Source organism: Hyperolius riggenbachi, chromosome 4, assembly GCF_040937935.1.
Source record: "Hyperolius riggenbachi isolate aHypRig1 chromosome 4, aHypRig1.pri, whole genome shotgun sequence".
In the NCBI taxonomy this organism is placed as follows: Eukaryota; Metazoa; Chordata; class Amphibia; order Anura; family Hyperoliidae; genus Hyperolius; species Hyperolius riggenbachi.
Genome location: NC_090649.1, coordinates 294,257,773 through 294,274,143, shown reverse-complemented (window position 1 = coordinate 294,274,143; position 16,371 = coordinate 294,257,773). Strand labels below are relative to the sequence as shown.

Below are 16,371 nucleotides of genomic sequence, written 5' to 3'. Positions count from 1 at the left end.
GCACAGCAGAAGCTGTGTCTAACCTCCCCTCTGAAGTCCAGTGCTGTGCCTGTGCGACCACCCTGTCTGTTTTCTGCTCCCTCTAGTGCTGGCTCTCCTCATGTAGCGTGTAATCGCGCTACTTGTGGTAGGAGATGCTGGGCACTAGGGTGAGCAGACAGGCGGAAGCACAGCACTGGACTCCAGTGGAGAGGTGGGAGCACAGCTTTTGCTGCACTATACTCTGCATTTACACACTAAGCTGGGCTAGTGCAGGAAGGGGTTGCGCAACAATTTGCAACAGGATCAGTGAGTTGTTTGTATCTCAGGGACTCCCTGTATTATGCATCCACCCTATACGGCACATGGTTTATATTCTCTAATGTGTGGTGGGGAGGGGGGTTTGGAAGGGATGGGGGGGTGACACAGGACTTCTTGCCTGGAGTGACAAAAAGGCTAGAAACGCCCCTGTACACATCCATTTTCGACAACATTGTGACACTATATAAAGTGTAAATAGAAATAAAATAGGATGATTTGCAAATCATGTAAAACCTATATTTCAGTGAAAATTGTACAAAGACAAGACAACAAATGTTGAAACAGAGAAATATTATGTAATGTACAAGCTCAATTTAAATTTTATGCTAGCTAATTTTATGACAGGGACCAGTGGTGCTCACCGCCAGGTCGTGATCACGCTTACGCGTGGATTCACGACCATTTTGACGCATTCCGCCTCGGACGCGAAAATCCGTGAATAGATTTTCAACCACGAAAATCTACTTCGGCTTCGCGTGAATGCGGACAGAAATCCGCATTCACGCTCGTGAAACCCGGGGCTGAAGTCGTGGTTTGCGGAAATGCGTCAAACTATGCGGAAGTGACACATTGCAGGCCAATCAGAGTGCCCCAGCCAGGCCCTAGCAACCAATCACAGGAGGGGAGCTATGCCCTCCCCTCCTGAATATAAAGCGGCGGCCATGATGGAAAAGCTCTGTCCTTGCTACTAGACTGTGGTGCTGAGAGGATTATCTCCAGGCCATTGTTGTTTGAGCAAGTGCATTTATTGTGTTAAAAACAAAGCGTTTTTTTTGCTAACACTGCTCTTATACTGTACACAGTTAGCTAGTCAGTGAGTGATTGCTGTAGTTAGTTGTAGTCAGTGTAGTGTAGTGGGAGTGTGGGAGTCTAGTGATTATTTAACTGTGTGTAGTGCTGTGCAGGCAGGTTCAGTGCTGCAGTGTAGTGGGAGTGGGGATTATCTGTGTGTAGAGTGCAGGCAGGCAGGTTAGTGCAGCTGCAGTGTTCACTTGTATATTCCAGTGACAGTTATACACTTGTACTATTTGCAGGCAGCCAGTCACACCGCCAGCGCCGCCACTCTCTGCCAGCGCTGTTCATTCATTCTGTCAGTGACCTTGTGCCGTGCCCAGTGCCCACTGCTCGCTCACTCGCTGGCATATGAGCATCTCATTACACAGTGTGACATCCTTGTGTGCCCACTGCATCCTTCAGTGACCTAGTTGTATATCCAGTGCCCACTGCTGTGCCCACTGCATCCTTCAGTGACCTTGTACTGTGGCCACTGCATCCTTCAGTGACCTAGTTGTATATCCAGTGCCCACTGCTGTGCCCACTGCATCCTTCAGTGACCTTGTACTGTGCCCACTGCATCCTTCAGTGACCTAGTTGTATATCCAGTGCCCACTGCTGTGCCCACTGCATTCTTCAGTGACCTTGTACTGTGGCCACTGCATCCTTCAGTGACCTTGTACTGTGGCCACTGCATCCTTCAGTGACCTTGTACTGTGCCCACTGCATCCTTCAGTGACCTAGTTGTATATCCAGTGCCCACTGCTGTGCCCACTGCATCCTTCAGTGACCTTGTACTGTGGCCACTGCATCCTTCAGTGACCTAGTTGTATATCCAGTGCCCACTGCTGTGCCCACTGCATCCTTCAGTGACCTTGTACTGTGGCCACTGCATCCTTCAGTGACCTTGTGCTGTGCCCACTGCATCCTTCAGTGACCTTGTACTGTGCCCACTGCATCCAGTGATTCATTACTAGCAACATGTCTGGCAGGGTTTCGCGGGGTGAGAGGAAAGGGAGTTCAATTGCCTCAGCCACTTCTGGGACTGCTCCACGTCCAGGGAGAGGACGCCCAGCTGTACGTGGTCGTGATGCAGCAGAAAAGGGGGCAGCAAAGCCTGGGCCGAGTCAGCGGACGCCATTGTCCAAATATTTTAAAGTTTCTGGTCCCCGTGTGGTGGTTGAGCAAATGGAACCTGACGTACTCATGGACATCATGACTTCCTCCCAGACCTCTACTGTGAGCACCACTCAAAGCAGTAGCAGCAGCAGCCAAAATCCCACGCTTGTTGTGACATCCACCCCAGCACCCACTGGTCAGCAGCCCTCCCAGGATGGCAGCGTTCTGTCCCTCAGTCCGGCATCTGGGAACCTGCTGATGCAAGAAGCACAGGACTTACTGGGGACTGATGTGGCAGAGATTGAGATCGGGCCACAATCACAAGCGTTGTTGAGTTCTGGTGATGAAGAAGAGGGGTCTGTGTCTGGGGATGTAGGGACAGAAGAGGAGGCGGGGGAGTCAGAGGAAGAGCTGGATTATGATGATGCTGCTGATGATGACGTTGTGGACCCTAACTATGTGCAGCCTGCTGAGTCCGTGGAAGAATGGTCAGAGCAGGATGACGAGTCACCTCGGCCTAGGCAAGGATATCGCCATATGTCAGGCAGGGGCAGGGGTATCGGCAGCAGTGGGCGTGGAGGAAGTAGACAGGACACTGCTTCAGCCGGCACCACCACCATGCAACCCCCGGCAACTACTACCACACATTGCTCCGCTGCACCCTCTGCTAGTGGGGGCCGCAGTAAATTAAAGTCACCAGTGTGGGATTGCTTTGAGGAATGTACTGATGACAAAAGGTATGCGGTGTGCAGGTTATGCAGCAAAAGATTGAGCCGTGGGAAAAGTCTGAGCAAGATGGGTACCTCATCCCTCCAGGGCCACCTGAGAAGCCGCCACTGCCGCGAGTATGCGGACTTTAAGAGGAAGCAGGCACTGCTGGCAGGGGTTCCTGAGAGCAGAAGGCCCACCAGCGCAGCAGCATCCTCCCTCCCTCAGGGTCGTGAATCCCCCACAGCAGCAGCAGTAGTAGCACGCAAGCGCTCTTCCACCTCGGCTGCTCAGGACACAGACATTGAGGCTGGCAGCCAGTGTTCGTCTCTCTCCTCTGTCTCCCCTGCATCCCAGCGTCGTCAGACCCTGCTGAGCGACACCTTTCAGGGTCTGACCAAGCCTCTGCCTCCAAGCCACAGGCGGATCCGCAAACTAAATGGCTTGCTGGCCCGGGCCATGGCATCACAGCTGCTTCCCTACTCCCTGGTGCAGGAGGGGAGCGCCATGCGGACGCTGCTCCAATTTGGCATCCCCGAGTGGCAAGTCCCCAGTCGCCACTATTTCAGCAGGAGCGCGATCCCAGCACTCCACAAGTTTGCGGTGGAAAACGTGGCCCGTTCCCTGGACTACTCTGTGGGCAAGCGGGTCCACGTGACCATGGACTCGTGGAGTAGCAGATTTGGGACAGGTCGCTACCTGTCCTTTACGGCCCACTGGGTGACACTGATGGAAGGGAGGGAGGACAAGAGCGCATCAGCCCAGCTAGTGGTGCCACCACGCGGGATCAGGGGGGATGCAGAAGGGTCCTGTCACGACACTCCCTCAGCACCCGGAAAGCAAGCCCGCCTCGGCAGCAGCAGCGCCAAGCCTCGGCACTGCCAAGCCCTTTTAAAATTGGTGACCCTGGGGAAGGAGAGGCTTACGGCCACCAACGTCCTGGCCGCCCTCAGGAAGCAGGAGCGGAGGTGGCTGACCCCCAGAGGCCTGGAAGTGGGGTATGTGGCAGCCGATAACGGGGCCAACCTGGTGGCAGCAGTGCAGCAGGGAAACCTCCAGCACATCCCCTGCTTGGCCCACGTGCTCAATCTTGTGGTGCAGCGCTTCTTGCGCACCTACCAGGGGATGAGTGAGCTGCTGCAGGATGCCCGGGCGGTGGTACACTTTTTCCGCCTGTCAGCCACTGCCTCTGCACTCTTGTCCACCTTACAGCAGCAGTATGGAAGGCCACAACACCGGATGATCATCGACATGCCAGTTCGCTGGAATTCGACTCTGGCCATGTTGGAGCGGCTGTGTCAGCACAGGCTGGCTCTTAGGGCCTACATGCTAGACCCAAGTGTCCCCAGCAACCAGCAAGTCCCCATGATTACTGCCACTCAGTGGACACTGATGCAGCAAGTATGCCTGGTGCTGAGTCCCTTCCTGGAGGCAACCAAGATGGTCAGTGAGGAGCGGGCCTCTGTGTGCCAGTGGGTGCCCTTGGTTTGTCTACTGGAGCAGGCAATGGACAATTTAATTGAGCGTGGGGATGAAGCCCTGAGGCAGTTGGAAGAACAGGAGCAGATGGCAGCACAGTCCAGCTCAGAGGAGGGCTCACAGCAGGTAGTGGAAGAGTTGGAGGTCCCTAACCTGAATGAGGAGGAGGAGCAGAGTGCAGCAGGCGTTGTACGTGGATGGCGGTTTGAGGAGGACAACGACATGGCACAGGAAGAGGACAGGCATGCGTTATGGGACAATGGCGAGGACGAGGAAGATCTTGCTGGCAGGGCCCACTTATTTCCCATGGCTGTGCACATGTTGCGCTGCCTTCGCAGGGACCCCCGGGTGATCCAGATGCGTTCAAGGGAGGACATCTGGATTACCTTGATGCTTGATCCCCGTCTGAAGGGGAAGCTGGGAGACTTAATGACGCCATCCACCACCGAGCAACGCACAAGGGAGTTGAAGGAGGCCCTTGTGCGCAGACTACTGGAAGCATTCCCCCAGCCTTCCACCCCCACTGTAACTGCTCTGCCAAGCCAGCAAGAGGTGCCTGCCATTGCCACTAGCAGCACAACAACAACCACCAGCAGCAGCAGCAGCAACTGGCGCCCCGGAGACCTGAAGAGACTAAGCAAGAGCCTGTATGCAGTGCAGCAGCCCAGAACAGAGGTGCCCGCCACAGCATCCACCACCAACCAGCACAAGCAACGACTGACCACCATGGTGTCTGACTATATGGGGTCATCCAGCGGGCTCAATGACACCGACAGCCCCGTGGACCCCTTGGAGTACTGGGTCAAGAGACTGGACATCTGGAGCGAGCTTTCCCAGTACGCCCTGGAACTCCTATCCTGCCCTCCTTCCAGTGTCCTCTCAGAGAGATGCTTTAGTGCGGCCGGTGGCGTGGTCACAGAGAAGCGCTCTCGGCTCTCCCACGCCTCTGTGGACAAACTCACCTTCCTGAAAATCAACCAGGCTTGGGTGGAAGGTGAGTTCCTGGCCCCTATTGTCGGACACAGGGGGACATGAAGTGGCTGCTGCATGTGCTGTTGTTAACTATGCCTGCCTTTATAAAGACATTTACTACCTGCCTAGTGCCTACCTTGGTTAATTTTTTGGTGTTATGGTACTACTACCAGTAAGTTGCCATGGTCCTCCTTCTGAGCTGCTGAACTGACCGCCCGCTTTGTCCTCCTGACTCAGTCGCTACTACACTCTGCGTTCACACTGCCTGGGTCGCCGGGTGCATTTAATTTTTTGGCCAGCACTATGACGCTGTGCTACTTCTACTGTGCTGCTGCTGCTGAACTGACCGCCCTCTTTGTCCTCCTGACTCAGTCGCTACTACACTCTGCGTTCACACTGCCCGGGTCGCCGGGTGCATTTAATTTTTTGGCCAGCACTATGACGCTGTGCTACTACTACTGTGCTGCTGCTGCTGAACTGACCGCCCGCTTTGTCCTCCTGACTCAGTCGCTACTACACTCTGCGTTCACACTGCCCGGGTCGCCGGGTGCATTTAATTTTTTGGCCAGCACTATGACGCTGTGCTACTACTACTGTGCTGCTGCTGCTGAACTGACCGCCCTCTTTGTCCTCCTGACTCAGTCGCTACTACACTCTGCGTTCACACTGCCCGGGTCGCCGGGTGCATTTAATTTTTTGGCCAGCACTATGACGCTGTGCTACTACTACTGTGCTGCTGCTGCTGAACTGACCGCCCGCTTTGTCCTCCTGACTCAGTCGCTACTACACTCTGCGTTCACACTGCCCGGGTCGCCGGGTGCATTTAATTTTTTGGCCAGCACTATGACGCTGTGCTACTACTACTGTGCTGCTGCTGCTGAACTGACCGCCCGCTTTGTCCTCCTGACTCAGTCGCTACTACACTCTGCGTTCACACTGCCCGGGTCGCCGGGTGCATTTAATTTTTTGGCCAGCACTATGACGCTGTGCTACTACTACTGTGCTGCTGCTGCTGAACTGACCGCCCGCTTTGTCCTCCTGACTCAGTCGCTACTACACTCTGCGTTCACACTGCCCGGGTCGCCGGGTGCATTTAATTTTTTGGCCAGCACTATGACGCTGTGCTACTACTACTGTGCTGCTGCTGCTGCTGAACTGACCGCCCGCTTTGTCCTCCTGACTCAGTCGCTACTACACTCTGCGTTCACACTGCCCGGGTCGCCGGGTGCATTTAATTTTTTGGCCAGCACTATGACGCTGTGCTACTACTACTGTGCTGCTGCTGCTGAACTGACCGCCCGCTTTGTCCTCCTGACTCAGTCGCTACTACACTCTGCGTTCACACTGCCCGGGTCGCCGGGTGCATTTAATTTTTTGGCCAGCACTATGACGCTGTGCTGCTACTACTACCACCAGTATGTTGCCGTGGTCCTTCTGTGCTGCTGAACTGACCGCCCGCATAGTCCTTCTCCTGACTCAGTCGCTACCACCACTGCACTCTGCGTTCACACTGCCCGTGTCCACTGACAACTCTGCTGCGATGTCATTGCTAATTGCTTTGAAAAAAAAAAAAAAAAATTACAAAAACCTCTCTGGAGCCTTTTTGCCGTCAGCCACTCATCCTCCTCCAGCGGTACCTTCGCCGCCAAGTGCCATTGGAACTCGCCTTCACCTCTTTGACTGCTTAACGCGTATATCCCTTTTTAAAACCACTTATTACCAATTAATAGCCCCATTTAAAGTGTTGATTTCACTTTAAAATCCATTTTCTCGAGAAAATTTTTTTGGGGGGGAATTTTTTATGTTGAAGTTATGTTGCCCCTTATCACCTCGATAATCCATGCTATTTGGGGGACTGTAGCATGTATGGGGGCTTTGTTATTAACGTTAAAAGAAAATCCGCCTCCGGGCGTGAATCCGCGCGTGATTACGCCATTCACGGGAAAAAATCCGCGTGGTTGCGTGGACGCGGACGAAAATCCGCATGCGGCGGGGCCGAATGCGGATTTTTTTTTGCAACCACGCGGATTTCCGAATTCGTGGATAAGGCACATCCGAGCATCTCTGCCAGGGACATGTTCGCCACTTAGTTGTATCTTCTTTTTAAGAGGAATGTAATGAATAATTTTTTTTTTTTTTTTTACAATATTCGACTATAAATGATTTAATCAGTGTTAACCCATCGTAAAATCTTTCCTCACCCTGATATAAGTTCTGACATTTATCACAGGCAGCAACATCTTTACTGCTGTCAGGTGCATCACTGTGAAATATTTATTTAGTAATTTGTCCAAAGCCAGAAGAAATAATACTTAAGGCTTGATTCAGAAAAGTGTGCTAAGTGTTAGCACGCCAGTGGAAAGCTACTTTGCATGTGCTAACATGCTTTGCACTTGCTAAGTAGTTAGCACATGCAAACTACTTAGCACCGTAGTTAACACATGCAAACTACTTAGCACCGTAGTTAGCACATGTAAGCTACTTAGCACCGTAGTTAGCACATGTAAACTACTTAGCACTGTAGTTAGCACATGTAAATTACTTAGCACCGTAGTTAGCACGTGTAAACTACTTAGCACCCTATTTTTTTTTTTTTAAATTAGTGTTTATTCAACAAAGAAAAGGCACATATGACAGAATATGCAGTGTAGCAGTGCGCCTTCTCACTTTTCCAACAGTAGCTTCAGCATCAATTATCACTGTGGAAGATGAGAGGTATTGTTAACAATGATATAATGATCGTCACATAATATATAGAGCTCAGAATGAATTTAAATTTCCAAATATTCTATCTTTTACAAGATCATAATTAGCAAGACCAGGGGTATCTAACCATGGAGCTTAGCACCCTAGTTAGCACGGTGCTAAGTAGTAGTTTGCATGCCCTAACTACGGTGCTAAGTAGTTTGCATGTGCTAACTATGGTGCTAAGTTTGCATGTGCTAACTACGGTGCTAAGTAGTTTGTATGTGCTAACTACTTAGCACCCTAGTTAGCAGGCCCAAAGCCTCTAGGCGTGCTAACTGGGTTAGCACCGTTTACTGAATCGAGCCCTTAGTCTCCCAAAATGCTCTGGGGAAGGGGGTAGATTCTACATAGCTAAATAGCCTAGGCTAAGCATCACTGGGAGAGTGGGGTTATATACCAATATACAGCAATATATAGGAAGTGTTTATTATGCTGAAACCAGGATAATTAACCTAAACGTGGTTTTCATGAATAATTGACAACATTTGTTTCTGTATGTCACTACAGTGCCTCTTTAACATCACTTTTTCATTATGAATTGGTAACTAAGAAAATCAACTGCTGTAATTCCGAATGTTACACATTGCTCTATTCTTACCTGATACAGGTTTTCAGCTGTTCAACAGCTCAGGGTCTCATTTGACATATAGCTGTTTTCATAATATTAAGTAATAGCAATAGCAAGACAGGTCTTTGTCACTTCAACAAGAAAAAAGCAAATAATCATCCTTAATTAACTCCATGTAAAGTTCAGGCTCAGCCCACCCATGACGCCAAGTGAGACGTCTTCCTCAGGCGGCGGAAGTCTGGGGGCGGTGCCAGGCAGAAAAAGTAAGTGTGCCTGGCCTGCGGCCTCCCTGCTTACCTCCGTCTACCTGTGGGCCCCCGCCTTGAGCAGGAGGTGGTAGCAGCACAGGAAGAAGGAGCAGCGGGCACACAGCATTGGGGAGGGGGGAAAGACCCCCCTCCCTCACCTGGGGCCTCCCTTCCATGCTCCCCACTACAGCTATTTTCGCAGTGTGTGTGTGTTGTCAACAGCAGCAGGCTGGGAAGGAATGACTTACCTCTTCCTTTCGCACTCCAGGCGCTGCGTTCTACAGGTCTTCTTCTCCTTCAATGCCGCCCACTGTACTTGCGGAAGTACAGTGGGCAGCATTGAAGGAGGAGAACACCTGTGGAACGCAGCGCCTGGAACCCGGAAGGAAGAGGTGAGTCATTCCTTCCGCGCCTGCTGCCAACAAACATACTGCGCTAATAGCTGGAGGGGGGCACGGAAGGGGGGCCCCAGGTGAGGGGGGGTCTGGCCCCCCTCCCCACCACTGTGTGCCTGCTACTCCCCCTACCTGTACTGTGGACAATTTTACTACCTATACTGAGAACTGGAGGCAACTATACTAGCTACCTGTTCTGGCGACAACTATAATAGCTACCTATACTGGGGCATTTATACCATCTACTGTATACTGGGGTAACTAAAATACCTAAACTGAGGCAACTATACTAGCTACCTATACTGGGGGCAACTATACTAGCAACCTATACTGGGGGCAACTATACTAGCTACCTATACTGGGGGCAACTATACTAGCAACCTATACTGGGGGCAACTATACTAGCAACCTATACTGGGGTAACTATACTAGATACCTATACTGGGGCATCTATACTACCTATACTGGGGCAACTATACTAGATACCTATACTGAGGGCAGCTATACCTGGCTACCATATACAGGGGTCACCTATACCTGCTACCTACCTATAGTGAGGGTGAAAATGTTTGGGTGCTGTGCAATCGTTCCAAACAAATGACAACTGTGATACCAACTTACTAGGCAGTACTTTGCCAACCCTTCTTTAACCCTGGCAGGTAAAGACTTATTGATAAATGTATTCTGTATATCACTAAAAAAATTTCTTCCCAGGTGTTGTTGCCATAATTGGTGGTGTTTGCCTATGAGCACTGGCCTTTCATGGATCAGACTCCGTTTGTGATTCCCTCCCCTCTCCACAGACAGAACAACAATGCTTAGGCAAGCATACCCAAGAGAAGGTACACCAGTGTGCTTGTTGTTGTAAGGGTGGTTGGCTCATGCCTTTATATATGACATCTTCTAGCCAAATTTAGGGAACTCCGTATTTAGCAATAGCTTGCAGGGTCATTACTGAGTTCCATCTCTTATAGCAGTCATGGCTAACCTTGGCACTCCAGATGTCGTGGAACTACAATGCCCATGAGGCATTGCAATACTCTGACAGCTCTAAGCATACCTCAGGGAGGCAGAGGCATGATGGGATTTGTAGTTTTGTCACAGCTGGAGCACCAAGGTTAGCCTTCACTGTCTTATAGAATACAGTCTTATGACTTCATTTTTTGCAAGATTACAGCATATTGAATTCCAAAGATAGTTTTGTGTTGTCCTCCAACACAGTGCTTAAAAAAAGCATACAGCAACTTGCATTTTAAAGGGTTAGACTTGTCTATATGGTACATATCTCTCTATAACTCTGCTGTCAGCCCACTTAAATAAATGGCATGCATCATTTCAATTTGTACAATAGAAAATACCCAGTGATCAACTCCTCAGAAGTTTTGAGAAGACGCTTCTAGCATAGCTCCCAACTGTCCCCTTTCCAGAGTGGCAGTCCCACTAAATCCCTCTGTCCTCCTCATTATCTTTCCTCATTATCTCTCTTTCAGGACTGAAGTATAGATCTCAGTTAATATATGTATTTTCCTAATTTAAAATTGTGTTTAAAATCCTCTTCTGGATGGATGTATTTGGAATCTACGTCCTGCTGGAGGCTATGTGGCTCTGACAGGACAAAGATTCCAACTATTCACCGCCACGCACTCACGCTGTTCCGTCGCTGTACCCGTTCGTTTAGCTGTGTCAGTGACAACAGAGCTTCCGCATCTCGGACCTCCCTTGATAACTGTGAGCCAATCACAGCAATCCCAGGGCACAACAGACAAGACAAGATAAATAACATTCAGGGGCGTCGCTAGCCCTATTTTGGGTGGGGCACGTGCCCCCAATCTGTCCTGGGGTGCCACAGATCTCCGCCCGGCCGCCGCTCACCCCCTCTGTCAGCGGCTCCCTCCAGCTGCCACCGCCGCGTCACTCAGACCCCAGGATCAGGCGGCGAGCCGGCGACCAATCGTGCGGGCACTAGGACCCAGCGCCCGCACTGATATGCGGAAGTGACATCACTTCCGCATATCGAGCGGGTGCGTCCGGCGCCCGCTGGTATTGGTCGGGTCGCCGCTGATCATGAGGTCTGCTGCAAGGTAAGGGGGGGGGGGGGGTGGAGCGGCGGCTAGAGGGGGGGGCCTCCCTGTCACTCACTCACTCCCTAAAGGGCCTCCCTGTCACTCACTCACTCCCTAAAGGGGCTCCCTGGCACTCACTCACTACCTAAAGGGCCTCCCTGTCACTCACTCACTACCTAAAGGGCCTCCCTGTCACTCACTCACTCACTCAAGGGCCTCCCTGTCACTCACTCACTCCCTAAAGGGGCTCCCTGGCACTCACTCACTCACTCCCTAAAGGGGCTCCCTGGCACTCACTCACTCCCTAAAGGGCCTCCCTGTCACTCACTCACTTCCTAAAGGGGCTCCCTGGCACTCACTCACTCCCTAAAGGGGCTCCCTGGCACTCACTCACTCCCTTAAGGGGCTCCCTGGCACTCACTCACTGCCTAAAGGGGCTCCCTGGCACTCACTCACTCACTCAAGGGCCTCCCTGTCACTCACTCACTCCCTAAAGGGGCTCCCTGGCACTCACTCACTCCCTAAAGGGGCTCCCTGGCACTCACTCACTCCCTAAAGGGCCTCCCTGTCACTCACTCACTTCCTAAAGGGGCTCCCTGGCACTCACTCACTGCCTAAAGGGGCTCCCTGGCACTCACTCACTGCCTAAAGGGGCTCCCTGGCACTCACTCACTGCCTAAAGGGGCTCCCTGTTACTCACTCACTACCTAAAGGGGCTCCCTGGCACTCACTCACTGCCTAAAGGGGCTCCCTGGCACTCACTCACTGCCTAAAGGGGCTCCCTGTCACTCACTCACTTCCTAAAGGGGCTCCCTGTCACTCACTCACTGCCTAAAGGGGCTCCCTGTCACTCACTCACTGCCTAAAGGGCTCCCTGTCACTCACTCACTGCCTGAAGGGGCTCCCTGGCACTCACTCACTACCTAAAGGGCCTCCCTGTCACTCACTCACTGCCTGAAGGGGCTCCCTGGCACTCACTCACTGCCTGAAGGGGCTCCCTGGCACTCACTCACTGCCTGAAGGGGCTCCCTGGCACTCACTCACTGCCTAAAGGGGCTCCCTGGCACTCACTCACTGCCTGAAGGGGCTCCCTGGCACTCACTCACTGCCTGAAGGGGCTCCCTGGCACTCACTCACTGCCTGAAGGGGCTCCCTGGCACTCACTCACTGCCTGAAGGGGCTCCCTGGCACTCACTCACTGCCTGAAGGGGCTCCCTGGCACTCACTCACTGCCTGAAGGGGCTCCCTGGCACTCACTCACTGCCTAAAGGGGCTCCCTGTCACTCACTCACTGCCTAAAGGGGCTCCCTGGCACTCACTCACTACCTAAAGGGGCTCCCTGTCACTCACTATCGGGGTCCCTGTCACTCACTACCTAACTGGAGGCACCTGTCACTCACTAGCTAACCTGGGGGTCCCTGTCACTCACTACCTAACTTGGGGGGCTACCATATTAAGGGGGCATTCTGCCTATTTATGTGAAATGCTATCTATTTATGTGCCTCATGACTGCTGAATTTGTCTTGTTGGGGGCCTCATGATTTGTTGGGGGCCTCATGATTGCTGAATTTGTCTTGTTGGGGGCCTCATGATTTGTTGGAGGCCTCATGATTGCTGAATTTGTCTTGTTGGGGGCCTCATGATTTGTTGGGGGCCTCATGATTGCTGAATTTGTCTTGTTGGGGGTCACATGATTGCTAACTGCGAGACTATGGGAAAAGCTGAATCCTTATCATATGAGACAATAGCATTAAATCTACTTTTTTAGCTTTTTAAAACAGAAAATAAAACTGGGAGGTTCTAAAAAATTGAATACATTTTTCAGGAGTAGGATGGATGAAATTGTTTATCTTCACAGTTTATTTTCAACTTGGATTTTCCATAATGTTCATGTATGACTTTAAACGTTTGTACAGTATTTAGTTTAAATTGCTGTTGCCACTTTGCAATAGATAAGTGACTTTTGGGTTGCAGTTTGGGCACTCGGCCTCCAAAAGGTTCGCCACCACTGTCATAATCTAATGTCCCACCATTGCTAGGTTCAGGTAAATTTGTCTCCACCCGTTACCACACCTATATTCTGGTCCATGGCCCACCCATTTTTCAGTGCGGCGCGATAAGCACGCCGCACAACGTGATCCTCATATTTTTGGCACGCTAGCTGCAGTGTGCTGAATTCTGCTGCCTACAGTATGTACAGTATACGCTGTTCTCTAGTGCCTGCACTGTGTGCTGATTTACCTCCAGTGTGTACAGTGTAAGGTGTTACTCTGTGCCTTTACTGATTGTAAACCAGCTATATTGTATGCTGATCCCTGCTACTTTCAGTATGTACAGTATTAGCTGTAAAGCCTGGTAAACACATACAATTTTGATTAGCCAATTTTAGCTCTGTTCATAAAATTTATTGTCTGTTGGCCTACTTACTGCACGGGGGTGGTAAAATTGGGGGTCAGTGATTGACCAATCAAAACTGTATGTGCGTATACATCTTTGATCTATGCCTATACTGATTGTAAATTATCCAAATAAAGGACAGGGGGCTCCATCCAATATTTCGATGGGCAGGCCCGTTATCTGTAGCTTACACCGCTGCTAAGTTCATGTACATTTGGCCCCACCCATGGCCACGCCCACTCACCTCATGGCCATGCCCATTTTTTGCCGCCCTGGTGCCCACAGGTGCCCCCGATCTCCAAGGACCCTAGAAACGCCCCTGTATAACATAACATTTATATCGCGCTTTTCTCCTGGCGGACTCAAAGCACCAGAGCTGCAGCCACTAGGACACACTCTATAGGCAGTAGCAGTGTTAGGCAGTCTAGTCCAGGACTCTTTACTAAATAAATGCTGGCTTTCTGAACAGTAAGAGCCAAGTTAAAGGTTAAAGTTTGTTTTAGGGATTGTGAAATGGTCACGGTAAGTGTCAGGCATGCTTTGAGTTTAAGAATAAAAGTAAAGGCCTGTGCACACAGGACATTTGCATTATTCTACATGATCATTCATAATCACATCAGGTGAAATTCTAGTGTCAACAGAGCTTTCAGACGATCTTGTCATGACGGACAACTAAACCACAAACATGCACTATTATTTTTGTTATTTTCTTCCGTGCTACTGGATGCCACTGGTTAACCCCTTATCCTCTCCACAGAACAGGAGAGGCTGCTTGGCCGTAGCTAAGCAGTGTGTCTGTACAGTGGTTGTAACTAAAAGCTGTCATCAAAAACAATATTTTTCCATCGATACCGTCCTTGCATAAAATAGTATGGGTGCACTAGGCTTATGAGGCAAAAAACACATCTGCAACTTTTGTAATATTTTTTTTTAGCAGACTCATAATGGCTAGTGACAGGTGACATATTGCAAGGATTCGTACCAGCCACACATCTCTGTTTCTAGGAATCCGTATCTAGTTACAGAGCTGGACAAGGTATATTGGTGCGCTCCCCACACTAAATCCACACTGAACATCAATATAAAATTACGAAAAAAATCAAAAAAGTGCACTGCCTGACAGTCCAGTTGATGATCCATTAATGCGGGCAGGGTCTCCATCTCGTGCATGCTACATTGCATGCTACATCCTCCCCCCCCCCCCCCCCCTGCCCCAGGAATTACTTATTAGACCTGGAGGAGAGACATCAGCTCCAGGACTGTGAATGCAGGCTATAGTTGCTGTCTGTGGGTCGGAGCAGCTATATTAGAAGGTGAGTGTCGGGCACAGTTGCTCTGTGGGTGATCCCATATAACAGACGGTGGTATAGGATGACGACTAGTGGTAGTTTGTTCTGATGTGAAAAACAGGCTGCGCAATGAAAGTTTTGTTCTCTATTCTGTGCATGTGAGGGATATAAACCAGGAGGGTCCAGGGAGCTGAGTGCCAGTGTTACCCATAATAAGCTTGTGGGGCTGTCTGGGGTCAGGGCAGCTACCACACAAGGTGAGTGGGATTCTTAGTGGGGGTGGACTCATGATCCAGGTGGTGATCTCCTTTAAAACACTACAAGGGGACTTTTTTATGTGGTGCAGTGTTTCATACAATTGTCAATACCATCTATGGGATAAAGTTTTATTTCTCTTGGAAGACTCTATTGAAGAATCTGAAAAGGTTTGGATAACTATTGGCTATCATTGGTCAGATTAACTGAGTATAGCTTTCATCGATTGGATTGTCAGGCAGCGCACTTTTTTGATTTTCATAGTTACAGAGCTGCTTTTGTTGCAAGCTGCGATGCAATTGTGTGAGAATCCAAATTGCTGTCAGAACACTGTAGGTTATACTTGAAATTAACAAGGGAAATTATATCCTGTACTGTGTAAAGTGCTGCAGAATATGTCAGCACTACATAAATTCTAAAACAAATAAATAAATTGGTTGCTTACAAAATATAAATGTAAATTAAGAAAAGGTTGTTACGAACTAAGAGGCTACATTGAAGTAATAGAAAATATTGTCACAAATTTGTCCCTGAAAAATGGACAGTTACTTGACACCTATGTATTATAAGCCTGGGTTCACTTGACTAAAGTATGGTAAGCAGCTGCGCGCAGAAAGCACACAGCAATCGGTGTTTAACCAGTTAACGGCAAGTTGACGCATTAAAACAAACTTGTTAAAAAAAGTAAAAAAAAAAAATACATAAATAGTTGCCTTAGAGACTTAGCTTTTTAATCTACATTTTATGAGGATATTTTACTATTACTTTACTACATAGGGGCTTGTAATTGTGGACCTGACAAAAAAAAAGACAGTAAAATTACACCTATATTTCCCAATAATATATTGTCGCCATACATTGTGATAGGGACATAATTTAAACGATCTAATAATTTGTACAAATGGGCAAATAAAATGTGTGGGTTTTATCCACAGGAGAACGTTTTAATTTAAAACGATATTGGCCAAAATCTGAGAAATAATGAATTTTTTCAAATTTTTTTATTTTTCCTGTTAAAATGCATTTGGAATAAAAAAATTATTAGCAAAATGTACT

General features: G+C 49.6%; 1 protein-coding gene across 3 annotated transcripts in view; it reads right to left on the bottom strand.

Moving 5' to 3' along the window:
* NCOA7 (nuclear receptor coactivator 7) overlaps positions 1–16,371 on the bottom strand; it is a 218,999-nt gene that overhangs the window by 150,343 nt on the left and 52,285 nt on the right. The window lies entirely within an intron of this gene.